General features: G+C 39.0%; 1 long non-coding RNA gene across 5 annotated transcripts in view; it reads left to right on the forward strand.

Moving 5' to 3' along the window:
• LOC123277556 (uncharacterized) overlaps positions 1-27,804 on the forward strand; it is a 131,051-nt gene that overhangs the window by 23,189 nt on the left and 80,058 nt on the right. For 4 of the 5 annotated variants that reach the window (XR_011494939.1, XR_011494940.1, XR_011494941.1 and 1 more), the window contains exons 3-6: positions 1,386-1,455; positions 5,039-5,106; positions 20,111-20,191; positions 23,019-23,106. This is a non-coding gene — a long non-coding RNA (uncharacterized lncRNA). The remainder of the gene's footprint in view (positions 1-1,385; positions 1,456-5,038; positions 5,107-20,110; positions 20,192-23,018; positions 23,107-27,804) is intronic. The other variant, XR_011494942.1, reaches the window with a different exon arrangement.

Raw genomic sequence — 27,804 nt, forward strand, 5'->3', positions numbered from 1 at the left:
TCTCCTTTTTAAAATGGTGTGAACAAGGCCTACCTTATAAGTTGATGAATGAAATAAAAGAAAGTATTTACATGGTGCATGGTGCCAGAGGCACATTTGGGTTATATTGGGTCTAAAGCTTATACAATATTGAAGGCCTTCTTTAAGAAAAAGAATATACAATTCTGGTTATAAAATTAGGTAGTAAAGCGAATATTTAGAATAAGAAAAGAAATCACAAAAAATCACTTAAAAAAAACCCCAAAACTGACAAATATCACGAACATCACAAAATCCAGGAAAACAACATGAAGTACCTGAAATACCTCTATTTTATATGGGTGTGTGTGTGTGTACATGCATATAGATATATGTATGCTGCATATTTTGATGGCCTTTTCATATGGCAAAATTTTTTAATATATTGCATAGAAAGAATGGAAACATTTCAACTTTCCTCTGATATAATTCACTGAAATTTGGTTTTTATTATTGATAATTTAGGAAAAAATTTTTCAGCACCACACCTAGTTGCTTGTAATGTCAGGCACAATTTTATGATTGTTGTCAAATTTGGGCAAACTTCTATCGAAGTTTTTCATGGGAGAGTTGTAAGATTTTGATGTCTTCCATGGATTAGCTTCTGACTCTGTAGATTTCCAATCTTGTTTCTCCTCCATTATCCTCCTGGTTTGGGGACTGGGCATAGTAGGATGCATTCACATCCCAGCGTGGTATATTTTGGTCCCCCAGCTCACTGGGTGAACAGACAATGATAAGAATGTTTCTGGAATCCATTCCTACAACTGGGTGGGTAGCAATCAACTATACACAGAAGTGATGTGAACTACACAATACATCCTACTCCACTCAAGCCAAATGTATCTTCAACTCAACTCCAAAGCCAACCTACACAAAGGGAAATGTGACAGAAGGGACCTCAGGGCAGCATTAAGTAGTTGGTGTTAAATACCTTTATTTTGTAAACTTTACAAAAACATGTGACCATGCCCACACATTGACAGAACCTCTCCCAAGGACTTGGAAGGCGCTCATGCCAGTAGCTTCATAGTCAACTGCCTCTATATGTCATATCAACATGCTGAACGGTTCTGTCCCACCATACTGACAAGATGGCGGTGGGGAGTCGGGGTTACAAATTCCAGAGACTCCCTGAAGGCAACACCTTGTCCACTTACAGAGATGGGACTTGTCTCCTTCAGCCATGGTGAATCTAAATTAAATGGAGTCTTGAGGATCTGATGGTGGCATACCAGAAGGAAACTCTTTGTTCCTCTTGTATTTTGCTGTTTTCTTCCCCCAGCGTCAGCTGGTTATATTTGAGTTCAAAACTCCCCTTTGAAATTGCTGCGATTTACCTGACTCTGAACTCTTTCATCTTTCAGAAAATCCCTCCTTGGGGCACTGCAGTCCCCTTGGAGCACTGTGATACCTGGAGGTGATAGAGGGAAGCTGGTAAGTTTGTCAAACCTGCCTCAGCGCCACTGCACATGGTCCTGGGCAGAGACACTTTCAAGGCTGGTGCAAGCAGCACTCGGGAAAGAGGGGCCTCGTGGTGTGATGGTCATTTCAGAAATGTAACCCCTCCGAAACGTGCTGCCCAGGCTCTTGTGAGAAGGTAAAACAAATAAAGCTGCCGCCTATTTGGAACATACGCTGGCTCCTTCCACATCTGCAGGACATTTAGCTCCTTGCATCTGGTAATGTTTGTGCAAATATAATTCCATATTCACTAATAATTCCTGGGGCTAAAGGCCCCGCCTTGGGTAACCTTGTTAATATTCTCTCAAGGCCTGGTGTGAACGCCTCATAGCATTTTGATTAGAATTCAATCTTGTGTTTTTTTCCCCTCTCTGTCTCTTTCTCCCTCTCTCCTCTCGTGCTTTTCTGGCCCCCGGTTTCCTGGCCACCCACATCAGGAGACATTCTCCCTCCCTTCCACTCTCCATTCTCAGTTTCAAGGAATTTCCTTGTGTCAAAGGCAAAGTGTGATTGACATATTTTTCCCCCCTTAAGAGCAGTCATCTCAGTGTTGGATTTAACCATCTCCTTATGGGGCTCATATAGTCATTACCTGGGTGAAAAAGAGACCTCCTGCTCACCCTCATGCTCACGCACCAGGCTCAGACCCACACAGCTCTGTATTTTTATAGACTTTTAAGTTGCTGCTCTCCTTTCCCTTTTTCTACCTTTTTTTTTTTTTTTGGTCAGCGCTAGCTAATGATTCCCTGGTGCGTTGTACCCTGGGCCTTCAAGAATTTTAGTTATCCACAAACAGGTAGACCAGCTGCCTCCTGCCAGTGCCCTCTGCCTGCCAAGAAAAGCATTTGCTATTCTTTAGACCCGGTGAAAGAAAGGATGGATAAGGAATCTTCTAGATTCGAATTCACCAACTCTAGGCAGGTTGTGCTCCTTTGGTCCTTAGTCTTATTTGACCAGCATATTTGTCTCTCAGAAGAAGAAAATAGGAAACAAAAACAAAAGCAAATTTTCCATAGCATGAGGAATTATATTTAAATCCAAGAAGAATTTCTTGTGAGCGAGCTTCTTAATGCTGGAGTGATTTGGGAATGCATGCACTTTCTCTCAGGCTGCCTTATCATCGAATTACTGTGGGTTGGAATGTTTTCTGCCTGCAGGGGATGAACTAGATGACCTTGGAAGGTCACATGCAGCTTTTCACTCCAGCAGCAATCCCCCTCTTTTCTGTGAAGGGCCACACTTCTCACAGTGTTGGAGCAGACTCTGTCTTAAGGGGATAACTCATGTCTCTCTGGAGTAGCCTGAAACACAGCCCCCTATTTCACCTTGATGAATCAAGTCTCCTGCTGCTGATTATGATATGCTGCCTACTCAAAGCTCCCAATTGCAGGCAGCTCTATTGTTGTGCAATCATTATATATTTAAGTAGGCTTCTGCCCCAAATCCCACTGTTTCAGAAGGAAATGAAGTGCTAGAAGATAAAGGTTTGGATTTGCAGTAACAAAATTGATGTTTTTTCCTGCTGGAATTTCAGTAATAAATGGAGTTTTAATACATAACTGTAAGTGTGTAGCTACAATATCTTAATTCATGGTACAAAGCCAGCATTCAGTGACATTTCACTTCTAATCAGGAGTGATTGTCTATCTATAGTGATTACAGAAAGCACTCTTATTAACATAGTGTGAAATAAATACTTGCTTGTCATAATTATCATCTGTGTTATGATAAACAAAGCATAAAGCCAACCAAGCAAAGCAGGCATATGTTCTCACATTGCCAGTAACAGCAGTGTGTGTATTATAAATTATGTTTTTGATTGATGTTGTATCCTATAGCTTTAGGGGATCTTGACTATAGCAGAAATGCCAGTACTCCCCATTATATAAACGCTAATAAGAATACACGTCAGTCCATGGTCCACCCAGACCAGTATCTGAGTCTGAAAGTGGAATTATGGGATTGTGTATGGAAAGTAATGATTACCCTAAAAAAATAATGACCCAAAAGGTTAGGATGGACTTCAAGACATTTCTAGCTATCTCAGTTTCCTATTACAGGTTTCTAAGAGCCATTCATTGACGTCAAGACCTGAAGAACTCATATGGTCTACAATGTACCTAAATCTTTTCTGTACCAATTTGTGTTTTCAACCTGTATTCTAACCTGAGATAATAGGTTTCATAAATTCACTACCTGCTTTGTGGGGTAGTACTTCCTTTTATTTGTTGTGTAGCTGCTTCTTTCAAACTCAAGAAGTTTCACCAAGTTCTAGTACTCCAGGATTTGGTTTGAATGTCTTTGTTTCACCATTTCTATATTCTCATGACTTGGAAAACTTTAATCAGATTTTTATTTCATACTCCACCCATCCATCTATTCCCTTCACCACCACTTTTATCTTTCCAGATAGATAAATAAGAATTTTCAGAGCTTGTCTTCATGTAGAATCCCTTCCTCTCCTCAAAAATGTTTTAGCTGATGATGTCTGGAACCTTCTTCAGTACCAAAATCATGGTGACCGGTATTGTGTATCTCAGTTCATGTTGGTCTAGGCTGGGGTTTTGTTAGAAGAGTAGGTGTAATATATCCACGTCCTTTTACTCAGCTTTTCTGCACTATTTCTGTGTTTAATTATTAGTTGATCACCATTAATACGTTTGATAGCTAAACTGGTCATTTCTAATTTTTTGAGCAGTGGAAATAATTTTTCAAACAAAAAGCTATATGAAATGCAAAAATATGAATATAGTGTAAGTAGTGGGAGTTGAGGACCAAAGCCTACCCCATTTGGTCTCTGAGGTACTCCCTGAAACTAGAAAGTTCCATGCAACATGCTTTGAAACATCACGAAGCTCACCAATCACCAAAGTGAGCACCAATCTGTGCTCACTTAAAGCTAGAACTTAGTCTAGAAAACATGCATCCACATTTCCTTAACTAATTCTTTCTTTACAAAACATTTAATTTTGAAATGTTTCCTTTACTTCGAGTCACTCAAACACCCCCTAAGCCTCATGGTTCATTGAGGGCACATACATGGGTCAGCACATGTTTCACTGACCTGGTAACACTCACCTGTGTGACAGCAGGAACCCGGTCCACTTCGGAGGTGTTATTACCCTCTGGTGTTTCTCAGGGGGTCTCTAGGAGGTGTCTTGCTTATGCTTCCCATCATTAGTGACAACTTAGATACATTATCTCTTAGTGTAAAGTGGCTCTGCTGCTCCAGAACATTCTCTGTGGTTCCGTGTAGGCCAGTGCTCTCTGAGGCCATGGGAGCCACCGCCACACGGCCTCTGGGTACTCCTCTCCCCTCTTCCCAAAAGTGGACACAGACTCTTTCTTTAATACCCTACAGCAGCCAAGAACAGGTTATAACGCTTAACATCACTTTTTATGGTACAGCCTCAGGTATAACCAAAAGGAAGTATACACCAAAGTCATCCTTTGGCTGTTGACTATACATCCTTAGGCAGTCCACTATAGGCCACATTTCTGCCCAGTTACTGCAGAAAAACATTTCACTCATATCCATTCTCTCCTTTTTTTACAGAAAAATTTTATCTGAGATGGTGATGAAGCAGACTGAAAGTATATCTTTGCTCTTTGCTTCTCTTGCAGGTAGGTATAGACAAAAGACTAAGTTCTGGGTAACATAACAGAAGTGGACTTCCAGGAAGGCTCCTTGCAGGATCCTTGCAGGAGCAGATACAACTGGGAGATGCTTCCTTTTTGCCTTTTCTACTGCCTGAAATGAGGATGTGATGACAGGGGTTATGGAAGCCCTCTTAGAACATGAGGTGGTCTTTAGGGTGGAAGCCAAATGTGGGGGATGGTAGAGCAGAGAGAAGGAGATGAAGTCCTTGATTATTTGGTGATAACTAAATCTTAGATAACTAATGTTAGAGTACAGTAGCCCCCTCTTATCTGCAGGAGATACATTCCAGGACTCCCAGTGGATGTTTGAAACCTTGGATAGTACCAAACTCTATATATACAGTCACGTGTCACTTAATGACAAGGTTAAGTTCTGAGAAATACGTCATTAGGTGAACATCATCGAGTGTACTTACACAAATCCAGATAGTATAGCCTACTCCAAACCTAGGGTCTGCAGTACTAATCTTATGGGACTGCTGTTGTATATGCAGTCCATCGTTGACCAAAATGTCATCATACAGTGCACGATTGTACTATGTTTTTCCTATACATACATACCTGTAATAAAGTTTAATTTGTAAATTAGGCACGGTAAGAGATTAACAACTATACCTAATAATAAAATAGAACAATTATAACAATATACTGTAATAAAAGTTACCATAGATGTTAGCTACATCAGCATATGATTTTTTTCCTTTCCTTATTAATTCAAGAATTTTCACCTTTTCACTTAAGAAAGCACTTTTGGTTTCTCTTTGGCATATCCGAATTGCCAGAATTACTACTCTTGCGCTTTGGGGCTCTCATTGTGTAAAATAAGGGTTACTTGAACACAAGCACTGTGATACTATGACAGTCGATCTGATAACTGAGACGGCTACTAAGTAACTAACAGGTGGGTAGATACACTAGACAGAGGGTTGATTCACATCCCGGGCGGGACAGAGCAGGATGGAGTGAGGTTTTATCATGCTGCTCAGAAGGGCATGTAATTTAAAACTTATGAATTGTTTATTTCTGGAATTTTCCATTTAATAGTTTTAGTTGACCACAGGTAACTGACAATGCAGAAATTGAAACCAAGGATAAGGGGGCACTACTGTAGTTACTTCTGGACTTCTTGGTGTGAGGTTGGGTTTTCTGTAATCTGTAGGCAAACCTAATCATGACACAGCAGCTATGAGCCCGCCTCCCTCCCTTGCTGTGGGGCTGCTTAGCTCCTGACCTAGTTGCATATGGCAGAATCTTGCTTCTCTCCATCATCTGGGAAGGCCTTCTAGACTCCTCAGTGCCTCTTCCCAAGCAAACCAGAGCTCGGAGAGAGGAAGTCATTTTCTCGTTACCCAAAGTCCAAGACCCACCTGCCAATTTTTTCATCTCCTGATGCAGAAGCTGCCTCTTTTTCAGCATAATTGAGAGTTATAATGATTATTCCCTCAGACCCTACTCTCTGCCCACAGGGGTGTGGGCCTCACCTGCTGCTGCCAATAGTAAGCACATCAGGCTCAAGTTCCAGCCACAGCTCAGTTCCTTCATCTGATAAATGGGGAAAATTTAAAATAAACATAAACCACAAATGGTTTTAAAATATACTGTTAGGTATTAGTTTTGGCATCCCTGCTGGAGTGCTTCTTAAATTTTGTTTTTGGCTCATCTTATTTTTGGCTCATCTTACCTATATGGGCATCTTCTTAGTTACACAGCAACACATAAATATAAACCCAGAACTGCACACACAGACTGGTGCATTTACACATACCTGCACACATCGATTTTTATATGCATCTACTCCCACATTGATATGTATACCCTTAAGCATATACTCTGGCACATTGATACACAAGCTCAAAAGAATATGGATTCAGGTTTGGTTAATAGGAAATACAAGGAATGGGTAGATATAGCAGCTAAAAAGACTAGGCAGGTAGATTACAAAAGAGCAAAGTAACCCCCATGGTGCTCATTTTTAATGGCATCACAATAATGTAAATTTTCTATCTGCTCCCAGGGTAGGCTTAATGAGGCTGATGAGGGAGAAGGGCCTAATGTACAGCCCAGCACTGCTGCTAAGCTGATCTGCATCAACTTGGCCCTCTCACTGGTCACTTCTTCCTGGTAAAAGTGTCACGAGCTCTCATGAACGACTCTACAGTAACAGGGAACTGCAGTCCTGTTTTCCAGCCTCATCATAGGTGCCCAGCAAGATTTTGAAATGTGAATGAATGATTAATATACCTGCATAGAGCCCTCTGCCCCAAAAGACTGTCTGAACCTCATTGGGTATGCATGGCGGAGGGAGAAGAAGCAAAGTGGCCGCCGGGATCCAGGAGGGCACCACAAGGAGCTGGGTAGTGGGGAAAGGGAGCTTACGTAGAGATAAGAGGCCTCTGTGGTGACAGCTGCTGTCCCTGGCCTGGGATCTGGGGTGGGCTTATAACTCTGCGAAGGTAAAGATTTTCTAGGATGTCATCCAAGGAATAAGACATCCATTGCTCTCCTGGACAGACAGAAAGACCGAGACATTTTGTTTTTCCTTTCATATTTTCATCTTTCACCTCTTTACATCCTGAACTGTTCCTCTCCTGTCCTGGTGTTTGAACTTGTTGAATACTTGTACGTTTTAAACCACAGCCTGGCCCTGCTGTCTTTTAGCCAAATTACACACATTTAGGTCCTTTCATCTTTCTTTATGAACAAGTCCCTTTAGTCATTTTAATCATTTTGGCAGTTCTTTTCTGAATTCCACCCAATTTAAAAATAAGCTGAATTCTCCACCCCTGTGGATTTGAAAGCAGGCTGCTACAAACCCATGCAGAGCTCCAGCTTTGGTTTGATGCGTATAGAGGAAAGATAACCCCAGGCTTTTAAACTCTATTCTCAGTTTTACTCAGCAGTGACAGCCTGAAAACGGCAGAGGAGGTAGAGAAGGGGCGGGAAACGTGGCTTGCAGAGCTGGAGACCACAGTCATTGTGTTGGGGTTGGTTTTTAAGTTTTCTTATTGAATGATTGATAAATTAGTCGATTGGTATAGGTTATAGTCGTATTTAGTTCAGAATTCAAAAGGTACAAAAGTGTATACAATGAACAGAAAGTATTGCTTCTCTTGCTGTCACCTAGTCACCCGACTCTAAAGAAGCAGCCAAAGTAATTTGTTTCTGTGTATCTTCCCAGAGGTATTTTATGTATATACATTCACACGTGTTTATATCTGTGTGTGCATGAGATCCTCACCTCCATTTTTATACAAATGGTGATGTCCTATATGTGTTGCTGTCCTCTTTGCTTTTTCTCTTAGCAATATATCTTGGGGATTTGAAGATTGGTCCGTATTTACACATAAATAGCTCCTTCAGTACTTTTTATGGCTACATAGTATCTATACTATAAATGTACTATAATCTTGTAGTCCACAATTAATGAACATTTATATTCCTTCCAATTGTTTGTAGTCACTGTCAATGAACATTTAAGGACTTTACCAATTTTTTAATACTGACAGTGCCTCACTGAATAACTTAATACATTTTGCACATGTGTGAGTAGATATATAGGATAAAATTCTTGGGTTAAAAGGTATGTGCATCAGCAGTATGATAGCTACTGACTGATTTCTCATCTTTTACACCCACAACTAATGTATGATCATAATTATTTCCTCATACCCACACACATGCAAATTTCTAGAACTTTGACAATCTAATAGAGGGGTAAAGTCATTTTTCTGTAAAATTTTTCTTATTATGAATGAAATTATGGGTTTTTTGACAAATTTAAGAGCCATTTGTTCTCTTTTCAGTGGACAATCTATTTCCTTTCTTTATATTTCTATTGAGTTGTTGGTCTTCTATTGATTTAGAGGAGTTCTTTATATGTTAGTGAGATTTGCTTCTTGTGATATAAATTGCAAATATATTTTCCTCTTAGTCATTCTTTTCTATTTACATAAATGAATATATTCACCTTTTACTTTATGGTTCCTGGGTTTGGATTTTCTGACATACTTAAACAAGTTTTTCTCACTTTGAGATTGTTTTTTGTTTTTTGTTTTTTTGGTGAGGAAGATTGTCCCTCAGCTAACATCTGTGGCAATCTTCCTCTATTTTGTATGTGGGACACCACCACAGCATGGCTTGATGAGCAGTGTATAGGTCCTCACCCGGGATCTGAACCTTCGAACTCTGGGCCACTGAAGAGGAGTGCATGAACTCAGCCACTACACCACCAGGCCAGCCCTGAGATTGTTTTTAAAAATCTCATGGTTCCTTCTAGTACTCATAGATGACAGTAAGTCCAACTTTATGTTTTTCCAGATGGCTACCCAGTTGTCCCAACATCCTTTATTGAATAATCTTTTATACATAGATTTGAAATGTTTATAATATATCGTCTCCATTGTATTTGTGCCTCTTTTTGAGATTCCTACTCTGTTCCACTTATCTGTCATGCCCATATCACATTAGTTTAATTATCTGTAGCTTTAAAAATTGTTTTATTCTTTAATAGAAATAGTTCACCTTGATTACTCTTCTCTTTTGGAATTTTCCTATTTTCCTTGCTGGTTTTTTTTTTCATCTAAATTTTAGAATCAACTTGTCTAGTTCAAAAACATCTTTTTGGCATTTAAAAAAATCAAGGGCAAATTAAATTTATAGATTAATTTAGGGAAAGCAGATATCTTTATGATATTGTTTGCTCCTCCCCAAGGACAGGATATGCTTTTTCATTTGTCTGTGTGTTTGTGTGTGTGTTTCTCAGCAGCATTTTAAAGTTTTATTCATAAATGTGCCCATTTCTTAGTAATTTTATTTCTTTTTGTTTGCTATTATAAATTGAAAGCTTCCATCATCTCTTCTAATCAACTCTGTGTGTGTGTGTGTGCTCTTGCTTCCTGCAGATTAATTTTGTAATCACCAGGAACATTCCCAAATTCTCTCTGGTTCCCCCTAAGTTTCTCTTAAAGGTTCTTCTAGGCCTTGGTTTCTCCAGCCTGCACTATTGGCATTTTGAGCCAGAACCTTCTTTGTTGTTGGTGGGAAGGTGGGGGGGGGGGGGGCAGGTGTTGTCCTGTGCATTTGAAGATATTTAGCAGCATTCCTGGCCTCTATTGGGGAAATAAGGGGGTCGCCTCTGATTAAGAACCATTGTTCTAGTCCATAATCCAGGGAAGGGCTTCATTTTTGCCACCCACTCCCAACTCATGGCTCTATTAGATACTATTGGATCTAATCGTGAGAGTGGGAATAGCTAAGGCCCAAGGTTTGTTATGAAAACAAATTGTCTGTAGAAGCAGCCACGGAAGTGACAGTTATTCAGTTTATGGCCAAGCTACATGTGGAAGTCAATCACAGGTACAAATCTCATGAATTTAAAAATTAAAAGTAATAAAAAGAGGGAGGCACAATCTATTGTTTCTGTATCACACAGCTTAGATCTTAGTTGTATGGTGTTCGCATGTTCTCTAGCTGTTTACTTTGTGGTCACAATCTTCTCAGTTGGCTTGAATCATAGCATCTCAGGCATGAAGGGATATCATCATGTTCCTAAAAGTATGGCATTATGTCTTGCACCCCTTTAACACTCTCAACTGTCTTGGACCACTTTTGCATTTACTTCAGTATTTACCACTGTGCTAGGTACATGGCAGGTGTTCAGTGAAGCTGCTATTTTGCTAATCTAATCTCTTTAGTCTGACATACTCTGGGTTCTTTAGGGAAAACAATGTGGTATAGAAGGAAATGTTTAGTGTTTGGAATCAAAAAGATCTGCATTCAAATCCTAACTAAAAGTCATTAGTTATTAGCTGTATATACAAATTACCTAATCTCTGTGAGCGTCATTTGCAAAACAGTTATAAATATACATACATTGTAGGGTAGCGGCAAAGATTAGATGACATCACATAGACAATGCAACAAGAGCATAGAAAGAGCACAATACATCGTTAACTCTCAGTTAAAACTCAGGCACTCAGTATGTGATAGCTATTATTATCTTCATTATTATTATATGAATACAAGTTCTTTATCAGAAGAATTAAAACTAAGACAATTAATCTAAATTTTCTGTTAAAAATTTAAAGTATAAGTTGAAATACTGGGAAACTGCTTCAAAAGACTGGTTTTATACTATTGCAAATCAGATATTTCTGTAAGAAATAACTGTAATAAATGTTGTAATAGATGGATGTATATGATGTCAGGTTGACAGGAAAGTAGGAAATGTATAATAATGAATCTGAAGAAGGCTTCATAAAGAAGGTGCCATTTGACCTATGCTTAAAATATTTCAGGAATTTTCCAACCACAAAAAGGATGGAATCAATTCATGGCAGGGAGAATATCCTGTGTGAAAGCCTGGTGTGAAAACATGGGGACATGTGCTTGGTGACAAGGAAATAGTTCTAAGAACCTGCAGCTTAGGGCAGGTGAGAGGGACTGATAGAAGGTGAGGCTGGAAAGGTATGTGGGGGAGAATCATTAAATTCCTTAAATGGTAGGCTATGGAGGTTGGACTTTTGTTGTCATTGTTGTTGGCAATGAAGAGCTGTCAAGGGGCTTTAAATATGGAAGTAAGGTGAAGAGATTTTTGCTTTATAATACTCTATACCAGTGTGAAGGATCTCTTGGAAGTGAGACAGACTGAAGGCAGGAAGATAGGTATGAAGTTACTGTCATAGTATAGTTATATAGCCAGAAAACCTGAACTAAAGCAAGTGGACAAGGAAGAGGAGGATACTGAAAAGTGACTCTGTGGTTTCTATTTGAGTGACCTAGTAGACAGTAAATACAAGGATATGGAGGACAAAAGGAGGAGCTGGAAGATGGATACAGCTTGGGATTTTTGGAGTTACTGGCTTAGTGACCAGGAAACATCCCTCTGTAGATATCCAGTAAAGAGAAATATAGACAAAGAGGTCTCAAAGTGAGCAGGGTTAGAGGTGAGTAGCATGGAATGGGACTTCATGGAAGGAGGGGCATGCAGATGCAGAAGAGGATCACTGATGGAGTCTTGAGGAACAGCAATTTGGGAAGGGTGATTGAAGAACGAGGAACCCACAAAGGAAATGATAAAAGGGTAATAAGAGAAATGGGAAGAGAAACAGAAAAGAGTGTGTTAAGAAAACCAAAGAAAGTACATTAGGAGGGAGGGAGTTATCACAATTAAAGCTACAAAGAGATTTAGATTTAGCTTGAAAACAAACCTTTATATTGTTTCATTGGTGGGGCTAGAGATTAGAAGCCAGATTGCAAGGTCTGAGAAATTAATGGGAGGTAAAGAAGTTGAAGACAAAGCAAAACCTATTTTAGGGGAAGCAGTAGTTAGAAAGACAGACACTGGAATCCAGCTGCTTGCATTGGTATCCCGGCTCCGTTGCTTAGTAACTCTGTGATCTTAGACAAGTGACTTAGCCTCCCTTTGCCTCAGTCTCCCTATCTGTAAAATGTGATAACAATAGCACCTGTCTCATCGAGTTGTTTGGAGAGTTAAATGACTTATACATTAAGAACTTAGACCAGTGCCTGGCACACAGTGAGTGTTCAGTTAGCTGTAACTATTATTATTCCTTAAAGAAGTGAGGTGGTGAATAAGAAAACAGTAAATCCACAGCTGGGATGACAGGGTGGGAACTGAAAGGAGGGCAGTACTTTTGGATGAGCATATTTGTAGGTAGATGCATATGGCCAGAGGAGAAGAAATGAAGACACAGTGGAGTGGGTAATTAGGGATTAGAGTCCAAAGCGGGAATGAGTCTGTGGAATGAGGAGAAAAGGTGGAGAAGTTCACCCTGGATAGGACAGGAAGAAGCAGAGCTGTGTGTGTCTGTATGTGTATGCGTGTGTGTGTATACACATGTCTATATATGTGTGAATATATTACATATGGCAGCATACCGTTCATGCTGATTTATACCTTAATTTTCTAACCTAATAGTATATCTTAGAGTTCTCTTTTAAAAGCTGGCTAATAACTCATTGAATGGGTTACCATAATTCATTTAAGTATTCTACCACTCAAGGAAGGGGCCTTGAAGCCATGTCTGTTATTTGCTTCCACAAATAATGCTGTAATGAACATTATTGTGTGTATGTGTGTGTGCATATATATATATATATATTTATAATGTTCACTTGTACAAAGATGTGCATAGCATAAAATTTTAAAAGTTGAATTGCTAGCTGAAAGTTTCCTTAATTACCCCTCCCAAGAGGAGAAGCTGTTTTATACTCCTATTTAATATTGTATCAGTATGCCTATTTCTTCACATCCTCTGAACACTATTAATACCAGACTTTTTAACCGTTTGTCACTCCAATGTATGAAAAAGATATCTTCATTGTTGTTTTAATCCACATTTCTTTAATGACACGTGAGATTAGGCAGCTTTTAATTTATTTATTGGCCAATTGTATTTCTTGGTGTGTTCATATCTGTGGTATGCAGCCTCTAAGATGGCTCCAAGATTCTCACCTCCCAGTATTCAGACCCTTGTGTAGTCCTTGCCACAACGTACCAGGGTCAGTCTATGTGATTAAAAGAAAGAATATGGCAGAAGTAATGGTGTTTCACTTCCAAGATTAGATTATAAAACACTTTGTGGATTTTGTCTTGAGGTCTCTCTCTCTCTCTCATCACTCACACTGGGGGAAGCCAGCTTCCCTGTCATGAGGACACCCAGGCAGGCTAGGGAAAGGCCCCTAGGGGAAGAAATTGAGGTCTCTGGCTCTTTGAAACTGAGGCCTGACAACAACCCTATGAGTGAGCTTGAAGCAATCTTCTCTCAGTCAGGCCTACAGAGACTGTGGCCCCTGCTGACAGCTTGAGTGCAACTTCATGAGAAACTCACAGCTGGAACCTCCCAAATAAGCCACTCTAGATCCCTGACCAAGAGAAGCTCTGAGACAGTAAATGTTTGCTGTTTGTTTTAAACTGCTGAATTTGGGGGTAATCCATAGTACAGCAATATATAACCAATACAGCATCTTTTTTTTATTTTTCCATAAATTGTTCATTTTTTTCTTACTGATTTTAAGAATCTTTGTAATTTTAGAAGGTTAACCTTTTAACTCTCGAATGCACTGTGTGTATTTTCAACACATTTTGTTATGCGCTTTTTAAATTTTTTGTTCAGGTTTTATTTCAAATAGGTTTTAATTTTTGTGATGTCAAATGTGGCACCCTTTTCCCCCCCTTTTTGGCTTCTCTGTTTTATTTCAAGTATTAGAATACATGCATTAAGATTTATTTCAAAATTATTTTTAAGAAATCACTCATGCTTTCTTCTATTGCTATGTCTTTAAATTCACTAATACTTTCTTCTATAATATCTAATTTTCTGTTATTCCCATCTAGTGTATTTTTCATTTCAGACACATAGTTTTCACCCCTAGAAATTTGATTTGGATCTTTTTATAATTTTCAGGTCTCTACCTGGAAAGCCTTATCTTTTCTTTAGCTTTTTTAACATGTGAATTATATTTATAATAACTGATTTAATTTCCTTGTGTACTGATTCTATTATCTTAGTCATTTCTGGGTCTGTTAACTATGGACTGATTTTTCTCCTCATTATGGGTCATATTTTCCTGCTTTATTGCATGCCTGGTAATCTTTTACTGGATGCCGGACATTGTGAATTTTACCTTGTTGGATGCTGATTACTTTTCTATTCCAGTAGGTATTCTTGAATTTTGCTCTAGAACATAGGTAAGTTACTTGGAAAACACTGATCCATTTAGATCTTGTTGTTAAGCTTTGTTAGGTAGGACCAGAGCAGCCTTCGGTCTAAAGCTAATTTTCCCCCATTAATGAGGCAAAACTCTTCTGAGTACTTTATCTAATGCCCTGTGAGTTTTGAGGTTTTTCACTGTGGTTGGCGGCAGCAGGAACTGTTTCCAGCCCTTTGTGAGGCATTGTTCTCACTAGACCTTGCAAATGGTTGCTTTCCCCAACCTCGGGCGCCTCTGCTAGTTTATTCACTCTGTTTGCTGAGCAGTATTGAGCTGAATACTGTAAGGGGACCCTCTGAGGTCTTCCAGAGCTCTCTCTCTCTCTGTGTAACTCTCTTCTCTCTAGTGCTTTAGTACTGTGAACTCCAGCTGCTTTGGCCTTCCTGGACTCCCAGCTCCATGTTCTCAACTTAAACAGATCACTGGACTATACCTGGCTTCCCTTTCCCTGTAGTGCAGGATTGAAACTCTCTCCAGGCAGTGAGCTGGGGCAATGCTGGGACTCATGTCATTTGATTCCATCTCTCAGTGACTGCTGTCCTTTGTTGCCTCATGTCCAATGTTTTAAAATCATTGTTTCTTATATTTGTCTTTTTTTCAGTTTTTTCAGGAGGTAAGGTAAGGTCTCTGTTATTCCTCATGTTTTCTTCTAAATCTTTTGTTTTATACATTTATATCTTTAATGCATCTGGAATTTATTTTTTATGAGAGAAATATAGTGTTAATATTTTTCCCAATGGTTAGTCAGTTGCCCAACATCATATTTTGAATTCTTCCCTTCCCTCCTCACCCAGTTTAAAAATATCACCTTTATCATAAGCCAAACTTTCATAGATTTTTGAGTCTGTTTCTGAATTCTTTATTCTATCCCTTTGGTCTTCCATTTTTTATTGAATAGCAAACCTTTTTCCCTTACTGAAGTTTCAAAATAGATTGCATTAGCTAGTAGAGCTACTTGTCTCTCATTTCTTTTTATTTTCAAGATTTCCTTAAGTATCCACACATTATTTTTCTGCATAAACTTTAATGTCATTTTCAAGTTCCTTCTCATATATTATGGATGTTATTTATTGGGATTGCATTAAATGCATAGGACCTAGACCAGTTTAAAGGTGGCAAAGAGAAGAGTTAGGAGAGTACGAGTTCAATGACATTGATTTTCATGGTGAAGCAGGAGCCAAAGATACAAGCTGCGAGTGAGTAGGATAGGGGTGAGATACAGACTAAGGGTAAGCGACAAAAGTTTGAATGAATCATATGTCCTATAAAAGTGGAGTTATTGGATGCCAGATAAGGAGAGCACTAGTGGGTATGCAAAACATTGGCTGAATGTCACAGGACTGAAAATGAACAGTCATCAATGGACATTTGTATTTCCATAATTCCTTTCCCTGAAAATATCAAACATGCCACAAATGAGTCCCAGATCAGTATTTGTTATTACCAAACCGTGGCCCTCCCAAACACATCTCTGGTCATTCAATTTTTTTGAAAATGTACGTCTCTCTAGTTCACTGTCATATCACCAGTGCCAAACATATTGTCTGTCCATAGTTGGCACTGAATAAATATTAGTGGAATGAATTAGTTAATTTCTGAATGACTTCCTTTGTTATCTCTGCCAGGCTGTCTTCAGATTCAAGGTAGTCTTTATCCAGCCAAAAATCCAAATTGTCAATTCTCCAATTGCCTGGAAATAGGGAACTTCTCTGGATTTCTTCTGCTATGCAAACTGGCATAATGTCTTAGACTGTTGTTTGAGAAAAGTCTTCTTCAATCTTAGACTTCTTAAGCCTTCCTTCCAGTTTACTCAAGTTATTCATGTACATAGGCTCATGGGAGAACTAAGATAAAGGAGAGATTAAGGCAAAATGACCTGATTTCTTTCAAACAGTCGTCTCAAAAATAGTGATAAGAAAGGGAAGGAGTCCTCATTGTATTAATGTGCACTTTTACTTAATTTGGTCCTTAATGAACTGTACGCTCACTATTTGAACCACTCAGTGGTTTTGGAAAAATAGACTTTCTTAGTTTATTTTTCCAAAAATTGTCTCTTGGATTAAATGTAAACTGGCATATGGTTTAGAGTGATATGATACCCTCACCCTAAAACATCTCAAGGTAATTTCTGATGGGGGAAAACCAGGGTGCTCTGGTTTCAGGGACAAAGTTTAGTCTTCTGAAAGGAAGATAGATTTTAAGCACTCAAGGCAGTCTCCATGCAAGGGTCAACTCCTAACAGGATAAAGAGAATTTAGAAAATTCAGAACCCACTTAGACGTTTTAGATCTCGGGCTGATGAGAGCTTTTGTAGACCAAGTAGATTCACTTGGAGCCTACTGCCTCCATTTTAACATGTATTTTGTTATTTTATTTTAAGGGAAGCAAGGCTTGAAATGCTTTAATACCCCCTTAGAGACTGTTTGGCTCTTATGTAGCCCATAAAAAAACAATATTTGGATGATTTAAAGGGAAATGAATCAGAAATTTAAAGGTTCAGTTTTCCTTGTATGACACAAGATTTTTTCCCCCCAGAGTCAATAGAAATGGCCCTTAGAGTAAAACACGTCTCATATTTTATTGAAAGAAAATATTATCTATGCGTGTGCAAATAGTAATATCTATTCTAAAATATTTTCATTTTAAAATATTTAGATACTCAATTTTACTTTTCTCTATGGATTAACAAGGGGTCTAACAACTTTCCCAAGTTCTGCAGAAAAATTCTTTGCATCAAACCTGGTGGATTAAATTCTGTATTTCAGAGCCAGGTGGAAATGTGATCTCAGTCCCCAGGCAATGTTTTCATGAGGTTCTCTCAAAAGCTATTTTAGGCTTCTCAGTTACACACCCCAAAGGGAGTGATGGTGGTCTAATCCAGAGTATCCGTGTAACTGGTTGGCAATATTTTAAATGTAGTTATTCATCATACATTTACTTACACAAGATTTTCATTTAGACATTGGACTTGTGTGATAGAAGCACTTCCATGTGGGTTAAGAAATGCTTGACCCTCCACTGATGTAAAGGAAATGGAAGTCAGCAAACCTGGTTTTATCTCCACACTCTGTCATTACCTCCCAGAGTAACACTGAACTAATTCCATCATGTTTCCAGCCCCGGTCTCCTCATCTGTAAATTAGGTGGTTAGATGAACTCTAGGATCCCTCTTGCAGCTAATGTGCACTTTTGGCACATAGTAATTATTCATTAAATAACATTTATTTTTATTGATGAGCTTACTTCCTGGTGAACATTGGAATATCTTAATTTTAGATTCCTAAAGATTCTAGAAGTTGACTCAAAAGTCTTGGACTTGTGTCTTGCCTCTCTGTTTACTAGCTCTGTAATCTTGGGAAATGTTTCTCCATTTTTTAGACCCAACTTCATCTGTAAAATGGGGATAAACGTAATGCTATCAGGCACAGTTCTTTCTTGCAAATCATAGAATCCACTCTGGCTAGTTTAGGCAGAAAAAGAATTTGTTAAAAATATTAAGCAACTCACAGAATCCTCTGGAGGGTGAGAGAACCAGACTTAGAAAAGGTGAGGCCAGAAACAACACAAAATCACACTGTAGAAGTTGCTCCAGTGAAAACACCATTGCTGCCAACACTTAGCAACAACTTTGCTTCTCGCAGAGACACTGTAGCTTGCATTGATAATGCTTAGTCCCAGATGCCAGGAGCTCAGTCGTTGAGCCCTGTGGTCATGTTCACTTGGGATAGATGCCATTCATGTCTACCTCCTTGTAGCATTAGCTTCCAAGCTGAGGACACACAGGGGTGCATCTGATTGACAACACGTAGTTCACATGTCTGATGTTAGCAACAAAGGAGCCTGGGACAGTGACTTCTGGCTCTACCTTGAAGGTTACAATGTGGGAAACTCTCCAAAACTCAGAAAATATGTTTGGGAGATATTGGGCAGCCTCAAACAACTCTACTGAGGTGAAAATTAGTGCTCCAGGTAAGAACCCCTGCACTATATGAATGGAGATTATTACCTTTTAAAGCTCATTTTACTATTCAAAGAAAAATAAGATAGATGAAACTTGTAAATGAAAACTGCCAGGAAATCTAGCCAGATGTGCATTCTTTTTTAATTTTGAATATATGTATATCTATATATATGATTGTAAAATATATTCTCATTATAAAAAATTCAGGAACTATAGAAAAATTATAGAGAAGACATAAGTATCATCCAGTAATCCTACCAGCAGATGACTACTCTTACCATTTGGTTCATATTCATCCATCCATTTAATATAGTTATAATTATATAATGTGTACATCATATATATATCTCACACATAAAAATACACACAAGCAAATTTGTATGAATAAAGACATAATAATTATATATGATTTTGTACCAAATTTAAAAAATTTGAACAATATGTGTGGGCATTTCCCATGTTAATAAATATTGAGCAATATCATTATTTTTAATGGCTGCATATTGTGCTCTTGTATGAATATACAATCATTTTTTCACTAAACACCTATTTGTGGGTAATTTCCAAATTTTTGCTGTTATCAAGAGAGTGGTGGTGAACACCTGTATATGTACTTGGAGTAGTTCCTTATAATGAATTTAGAGAAACAGGATCGCTGTTTCAAGTATATACAGTTGAAAAGACTTTTGATACAGGTGGTAAAATGGGCTTCAGAAAATTGGTTAACAATTCATAACTCCACGTGCAACATTTGAGTGTGAATTTCCCCACATTATCAAAACACTTGGTTCTATTAATTGTTTTTCTTTTAGTCAATTTGTTGGGAGAAAAATACCTTATTAATGTTTAATTTGCATTTCTTAGTTTACTACTTAAACATATATTTATTTTCCACTTATATTGCTTTCTTTATGAACTGTGTCTTTATGTCCTTTGTGCACTAATAGATCAAATTTTTATTTTTTCGTTGGTTTTTAGGACTCTCTCTCTGTGAAGATATTAAATTTTTGTCTTCTGTCTGTCCTCCAAATACCGTTCCCAAGATTGTCATTGCCTTTTATTAAAATTAAGTAAAACATATATAATAAAGTGCACAAATTTTAAGTTTATAACTTGGTATGTATATATCATATAACAACCACCTACATCTAGAAAAATAACATTTCCAGCACCCAAGAAGGCTCCTTCATTTTCCCTTCTGGTCAATACTTCCCCCCAGGGGTAACCTCTATCCTGACACGTAGATTAATACTGCTTATTCTTGAACTTCAGATAAATGGAATCACGTGGAAAGACGTCTCATGCTTCTTCTACCTACTATTATGTCTGGGAGAATCATCCATGTTGATATAGGTAAAGCAGTTCATTTTTCTGAGCCACAATTTTCCCATCAGTAAAATGAGGATAATAATAGACCTTATGTGGTGGTTGCGGAGATAAATGAATTAATGTAAGCAATTAAGTTATGTGCAAATATTAAGTTAAGAAGTTAATGCAAAACTAGAACAATGTTTGGCCTGTGTTAACTATTAATACATGTTAGCTATGAGTATTACGCCACTGGATTAGGTTGGCTAATTTTTGTTTGGAGTTATTATGTAAATATTCATAAATGAGTTTTGTCATGCTTACCATTTGTGCATGTATGTGCTAGTCTTGTATTCCTTGGATATTGGGTTATGCTAGTAAATGGGACCTTCGCCTACCAGGGTGTTCTTTCCAAAAGTTGTGGAATGAACTCTTACTACTCACATCCACCCAAGATTGCCACCAAGTCTGCCTCCCAGTTACATCTCAGATCTGCTTACTTTTCTCCATCACTACTTTCTCCACTCTCGTCCATGCCTCCATCATCACTCCTTTTTGTCCACTGCGATAGTCACCTAACGGGTCCCCTCATTTCTAAACATAATGTTCTTCCCACTGCACTTAGATTCGAAATCTAAGACCGTTATCAAGGTCTACCAGGCTCCTCACATTATGGCCCTGCCTACCTCTCCAACCCTGGCTTGCACCAGTGTGCATCTCACCCCATGCTCTGGACATACTTCCTGCCCAGCAACATACTCCCCATCCCTAGCCTGGCCAAGTCCTACTTATTCTTTTTCAGTGAAGCCTTTCCTGATGCGACAATATCAAACTGATTTTCCTATGCAATCATTCATCTTACCTTTTAAATTTTTTTCTTAGCACTCACAACATGTCCAATTATACATTTATTTGTGTGTATATTTAATAGCTCTTAACTCTATGAGGTGCTATTTTTTTAAGCCGCTTTATCTGGCATAATGCTTTGTACATTAAGAATTGCTCAATGAATACTTATTGAATGAATGGCTCCCAGTCTAGCCATGGAGACAGATACATAAACAATAGGAATGAGAGGAAAAGCCAAAACAGATGTATGGAAATCGATGTCGGGGCACAGAGGAGGAAGAAAGAAACTCTGCCAGAAGAACTCTCCCATTGGCAGGTTATAGAGAGAGTTGCTCATTGATTAACTGACTTCCCCTTGAATGTTATTCCCTCATAATTGACATGTTGATGGTACTGTGTTACCGTTTAACACTCAGGGAAGGAGTTGGCTTCATACCAGATATTAGATGCACAAGTCCCAAGGGGCTCAAGGAGGCAAAAATGCACCCGAGCTCTTGGTTCACACACACAGCACAATGGCAGCCCTGAGCGGGGCAGAAGTGCTCTGCACCCACAGGCCCTGTTTATTTTCTCCTCCAGGTGGCATAGGGCAGCTGAAATGGTGCATCTGATAGTGCAGCTGATGAGTATTTATTGACCCAAAATCTCATGCTGACACACATGTGGACAGGCAGACAAAGATCTCTGTTACAGAGGCCTCTCTTCTCTGCTCCCCAGGTTGTGACATGGCTGACATTTCCCTGCACGGGTCTCGACTTCTCCAGCTGCTTTTGGGAAAGCTGGTGTCTCATTGATGGGGGTTGTCACAAACACTGTGCCACATGCTTCTTTGAGGGCCGTGATGCTGCCCAGGCCTCTACGAAATGTTGGGCTCAAGATATTTCTCACCCCGCCAATCCACACGTACTGTCACCTAGCCAGTCTCCACTTTAGTCTGTTCTCTACTAGCTCTTCCGTCTCCACCTTAATTCCACTGCCAGAGTTAGAGGTGGCCAAACTCACTGTGCATTTTAAAGAGGGAAGTCCTAGTTAACACTAAGAATCAGCTTTGTGAAGAAATGGGTTCTGCCATTGCTATAAATGGTAATTGTATGGTCATAAATGCGACCTTTTTCTTTCTTATTCTTAATATTTTCCTCTCAATTTTCTGGGGTTTTTCTTCCCCCATCTCTCCCATCATAGCTGACCTTATTTAATTAATTTTTTATTTTAAAAACTTTCTTATGGTTATAATTTTTTTACTATTATAATGTAAGTAACAGAAAACCATATAAAACAAATGTGCAGGTTAAAATAATTGTTTTAAGGCAAGCACTCTTGTCAGTACTGTCCATGATAAGAGAATTTTTCCAGTCACCCCAGAAGCCCCCAAATGCCTCCCTCTCAACCACCACCTCTCTCTCCCTGCTAGAGTAACCACTCTCCTAACTTTTATTGCAACCATTTTCCACTTTTCTTTACAGTCTTATCACCCAAGTTCACATTCCTAAACATTAGTTTAGTTTTGCCTGGGATTCTTTTTAATATCTTTTAATCCATAGGTTTTCCCCTCCATCTGGATTTTTCTGATTGCTTCCCCAGAGCAAAGTTGATTCTGTTCATCTAGCCTCTGTGTTTCCGTTTAGCCCAATCCAGGTTCTTCTTCCTTATTTTTTGTCAGGACAACCTCATGGGTGATGTGTTCTGCATCACGAGGCAAGTATGTCTCAATGTCTCTCTTTTTGTGATCTTAGTGGTTATTGTTATTTAATGCTCTATCTCCAAATTTATTAACATTACATAAATACTCCAATTCTATTATTCTTTCTTCATTGAATTTGTTGAAATATTCCAATTAAATACCCGTGTAGGTTTTATATCTTCAGTGATAGAATTTGCATAGGAAAGGCAGGATAAAAGTTATTTTCAAAAAAATAGTTGATTCTCTAGCATCTTCTAAAGATATCAGTTTGGTTTTTTAGAGTGGACTTTGGAAGTAGTTCAATAAGCAGCTAATCGTGTATACACTTTGAAATCCCTTCAGTGGATGTCACACATCCTGGGAGAGAAAAGAGAAGCAAGAGTGGGAACTGGGAGCCAGCAACGTGGAAACCCAGGCAGGAGCCCAGCAGGTAGGCCAGCCTCACATTTGCTCAGAGTTCACCTCCCATCTTCTGGTCAAATACATTTGTGTCTAAAGTGGATTATGTTGGCCACACTACCATGTAGTCAACACTTGGGAAGGGATTAAAAAGAGGCCTCTCTGGAGACACTCTGCCTTCCTTTCATACTCAGCATGTGATGTCTTCTTTAGATTTGACAGATCATCTTCCATTATTCTCTTTCTTCTGTCCAGCCTCCTCCCCAACCCCCCACAGGGAATTCTGTGAACATCAAGTGCATCTCAATTCATCTCCAATTTCTGGGCAATATCTCTTCTCCTGTTTTTTTTTTTTTTTTCTTTTCTTTTAAGAGTAGCTAGGGATTGTGGCTGTGGGCTGCTTGGGGAGGGAGGTAAGGGGTGAGGAGTGAGAAGGCTGGTGCTCTTTGTAACTAGAAAAACTTTCAAGTTGAGATCAGAAGTTCCCAGCAGGGTCCTAATTATCCTTTGAGTAATTCCAAATTATTCTTCTTTTAAATTTTTTTATTGATATGTAATTCATGTACCATACAATTTACCCTTTTAAAGTATACAATTCAGTGGTTTTCAATATATTCAAAAGGTTGGGCATCTATTAGCACTAATTCTAGACCATTTTCATTACCCCTAAAAGAAACTCTGACCCCTTAGCAGTCACTCTGCATTGTCCCGTCTCGCCAGCCAGCCCATGGCAATCACTAACCCACCCTCTGTCTCTATGTGTTTTCCTATTTTGGACATTTCATATAAATGCAATCATACAATATGTGGACTTTTGTATCTGGCTTCTTTCACTTATCATAATGTATTCAAGGTTCATCCATGTTGTAACATGTATCAATACTTCATTCTTTTTCTGGTTGAATAATATTATGTATGGATATAGAATATTTTATTTATCTACTCACCAGTTGTAGACATTTGGGTTGTTTCCACCTTTTGGTTATTATGAATAGGGCTTTTATGAACATTTGGTCACAAATTTTGTGGATATATGTTTTCAGTTCTTTTGAGTATATACTAAGTGGAATAGCTGGGTCGTATAAGTATATGTTTAAATTTTTTGAGGAACTCTCAAATGTTTTCTAAAGAAGTTATACCATTTTATATTCCAACTGTAGCAACATATGAGGATTTCAGTTTCTCCAGATCCTCACCAGCACTTATTGTCTGTCTTTTTTGTTTTAGCTATCCTGGTGAATGTGAAGTAGTATCTCATTGTGGTTTTGATTTGCATTTCCCTAATGACTAACGATGTTGAGCATTTTTTCGTATGCTTATTGACCACTTATATATCTTCTTTAGAAAATATTTTTTTTAAATACTGTGCATGTTCCCAGAGAGATTTGTCTTAGTTACTAGTTCTATCTAGTTTTCTTCTTTTCCCTCTCCTCTGCCCTTTGGTATATCCGGGGAAAGTCCTAGAGTATTCTGCATACCTGCCCCGTGATTGTATCCTTACTTGGAGAGGACCGCACAGCAGAAGCAGCGGCAGACTCAGATTAGAAGCAGGATGGGGAAAGGGGGCAATGTTCTTGTTTGTGTCATTTGAAAAAACTCCATCAGGGAGAGTGAAAAACAGGCAATCTGTTAGTGCCTATCTTTCTCTTTGGTCTTATTTTTGAACACTTCCTCCTTTGATATCTATAAGAGGTCAAGGGAAGTAGAGGTCCTAGAAATCATATGTCTTTGTCTTAGAAGAAGGACAAAACTTAAAAAATCGTCTGTGAATAAGTTGATGCGGCATCATGACCAGGACTGTCTCCAGGCGCCTCATCTCCATCCACCTTCCTTCTTCCTCAACTCTTTTTCCTGCTCTGGCACTGAAAGACTTTGAGTGGCTCTCAAGTATCCTCTCAGCAAAGGACATAATAAACTCCTTAATCTTGAGCCATAGGGACTCCATCATGTTCCCAAGGTGATATATGTTATGAACGAGGCTCAGATATTATCTGTGTGCTTAGCACTGTGCTGGATGCTGGAGCAAGGTTACCAGAATGATAGATTAGTTTGTTTTTCTCTCATTTTTTCAACAAACATCTTTGAGTACTCACTATGTGCCATACTCAAGGCTTCCCTGAAGGAGACCAACTTGGGGAAAAATAACTCGGAACCCAAGTCAACATTTGATGCATTCCTTGTGGATATCCCCATAAGAAATAGAGCCTGAGAAGAGAGGAGACAGGTGGAGTGCTGAATGATGCCCCAATGAGAGGCAGAGTCACAGGGGCATGGCCACTGGTGCAGCTCCCACCATTGGCCAAAGAAGCTTAACCTGGAAGCCTCAAGATCAAGGTGGGAGGAATATCATTGCCATGACATGCAGGTGGAAACAGTGTTTGTGAGCTTCTGCACATTTTCCTGAACTTCTCATCTCATACCTTATAGGAGACTATCTCATTCCATTGGCTAATATTATTTATGGAGGCAAGAAGTAAACTTAATTCATCATCAGCTGTTGGACAGTATTACCACTTTAACTATAATCTTATTGAGCTTCCTGCACCTTTTCGATTGCCATTTCCTTTTCAGTCAGTGTCAATTAGTTCTTCATTGCTGGTTTTAGTTTTCTACTTGATAAGCAAAGGTTTTGAATCCATCTTGATTAAAGCAGTGAGGCCCCAACTCCATCCTGCCAGCTTTCTTTGAAGTTCATGTAAACCCTGTATTCAGATCAGCTGCCCAGGACACAGAGAAAGATGAGCTATGAGCTGTGACAACATGAGGGCGCCAGGCCAGATGCTTTAAGGCGGTCAGCTTCCTTCTGGGGATAGAATCACTAGAGAATTTTATCTCTCTGGAATGGTTTAGGTATGGCTGAGGGGGAAAAAACAAAAATAAAAAAATGAAAAGATAATTTCTCAAGTCTCTTCAAGACACTGTCTAAATTAGACTAGGACCTATTTGTTAAGGTGGGTGGCAGACTTCTGATGCTCGAGATTGCCCAGAAATCTGTATTCTTCCAAGGTCACCCATTTGGTAAGTTGGAGGGTTGATTCGTTATACAGAGGATATCAAGAAAGAGTAGCATGGATGTTGCTAAACATAGACTATGGCATTTTTCTCCTATTTGTACAACAAGCACTCTGTCTTCTGCCCTCTTACAAGACTACCTCTTCTCTTTCTCAACTCTCTTGGTTGTTTTCTTTGTTTTCCCTCTCTTTGTCTCTTTCTGTCTCCCTGTCTCTCTCTCTCTCTGTGAAATCAATATCTTCCCACCTTTGCCTCTTCCTTCTCCACTTATTTCTGCTCTTTATACATATTTTCAAGTGTAAGTTGCGGCTCTGATACTAATACGTTTTTAAAAAGCTATTTACCTCTTTGGGGAACAGTTCTTCACCTGTAAAATATGGTGATCCTTGAATTCCCTTCTAATGCTAAAATTCTGTGATTCTTTGAAATACCTATTTGTTCGGATAACCCAACTTTCTTCTCAACCCGTGTTGGAAATTGACCATATCATGGCTGACAAGCCAAGATAACTCAATCCCCTTTTCTTTCTCTTTGGGGACCCCTTTACCCTGCATCAATATTAGAAAGTCAAACACAGTCTCTGACACTCTCCTGCCCCCCACCCACAATTCCAGAAGCCTGAGAATAATAGTGGAATACCTCTGCAGTAGCAGCTTCAGACTTTTTATCATCATCAGACACTCAGTATGTGGGGAAGAGGGATAAAGAAGAGGAAAAAGTCAGATAACACAATCTTTAAAGAGGAGAATTTTTTGTGATGTTGAGCTCCCAAAGATTATTATATGTAGCTCAGATTGCTTGCCTCACTTTCTATGGCATGTATTTTCAAGTTCTTCCACAGACTGAATATCTGAGAACCCCCCCAAAAAGAATGATTTTTATTTTCCATATGATACATGCTAGCAATCCTGGCATTTGACCACATTTATGTAAACATGCAGAGATACCTATAAATTATTGGACTTATCCCAGTTTGAGTTTCCAACTATGTAGTGTAATCATTACAGCTGTTCTTACTTTAGCCTCAGAAGATATTTTGGTCTATTTATATGGCTGATTAGTCATTTAGACTGTAGACTACGTTTATTACATTGTTTGGGGTTGGGGAACATAGCAGATATTCACTGGAGGGACCAAGAATCCATATATAAGCCAAGAGTTCTGCAAACTGGTGGAGATGCCCTCACCTGAACTCCCAGACCCCGGGTAACAACTGACCATCCGTCATCCAGAGCAACCCCACACTTTGAGATGACTTTGGGAGAACCTGGGCTTTCCCCCAGAGTAGTTAGATTGAAGAGAGGGAGAGGCCAGGAAAACAGCCTCACTTTTAAAAATCTGGGCCCTATCCATCAGATCTGGGACTTGTCAGTGGGGAGGGGACCCTGGTGGGCCTTAATAATAGCGTTGTAGGAATCTTGGCAGTAAAGACTAAACTGAGCTTTCTCACTCAACTCTCCCCCACTCATCCCTACCACAGGTCTCACTGCTTAGCCCAGGCTGAGCTCAGATCCCCTGAAGGTCCCATAGGCCTGGAAATCTTGGGCTCTAGCCTGGTGCCAATATCTGGACCAACCTGCAGGAGGTGCCCTAAAGCAGCTGCTGCCTCCCACAGCTCTTTCACTCTAGTACTAGAAGGAGTTATTCCACTATTATTATTTGTAATTAACTATGCAGTTTATTCACATAGCATCTTAAGTTTTAGGCACTTTTTTTC

The sequence above is a fragment of the Equus asinus genome, chromosome 16 (assembly GCF_041296235.1).
Source record: "Equus asinus isolate D_3611 breed Donkey chromosome 16, EquAss-T2T_v2, whole genome shotgun sequence".
Taxonomy (NCBI): domain Eukaryota; kingdom Metazoa; phylum Chordata; class Mammalia; order Perissodactyla; family Equidae; genus Equus; species Equus asinus.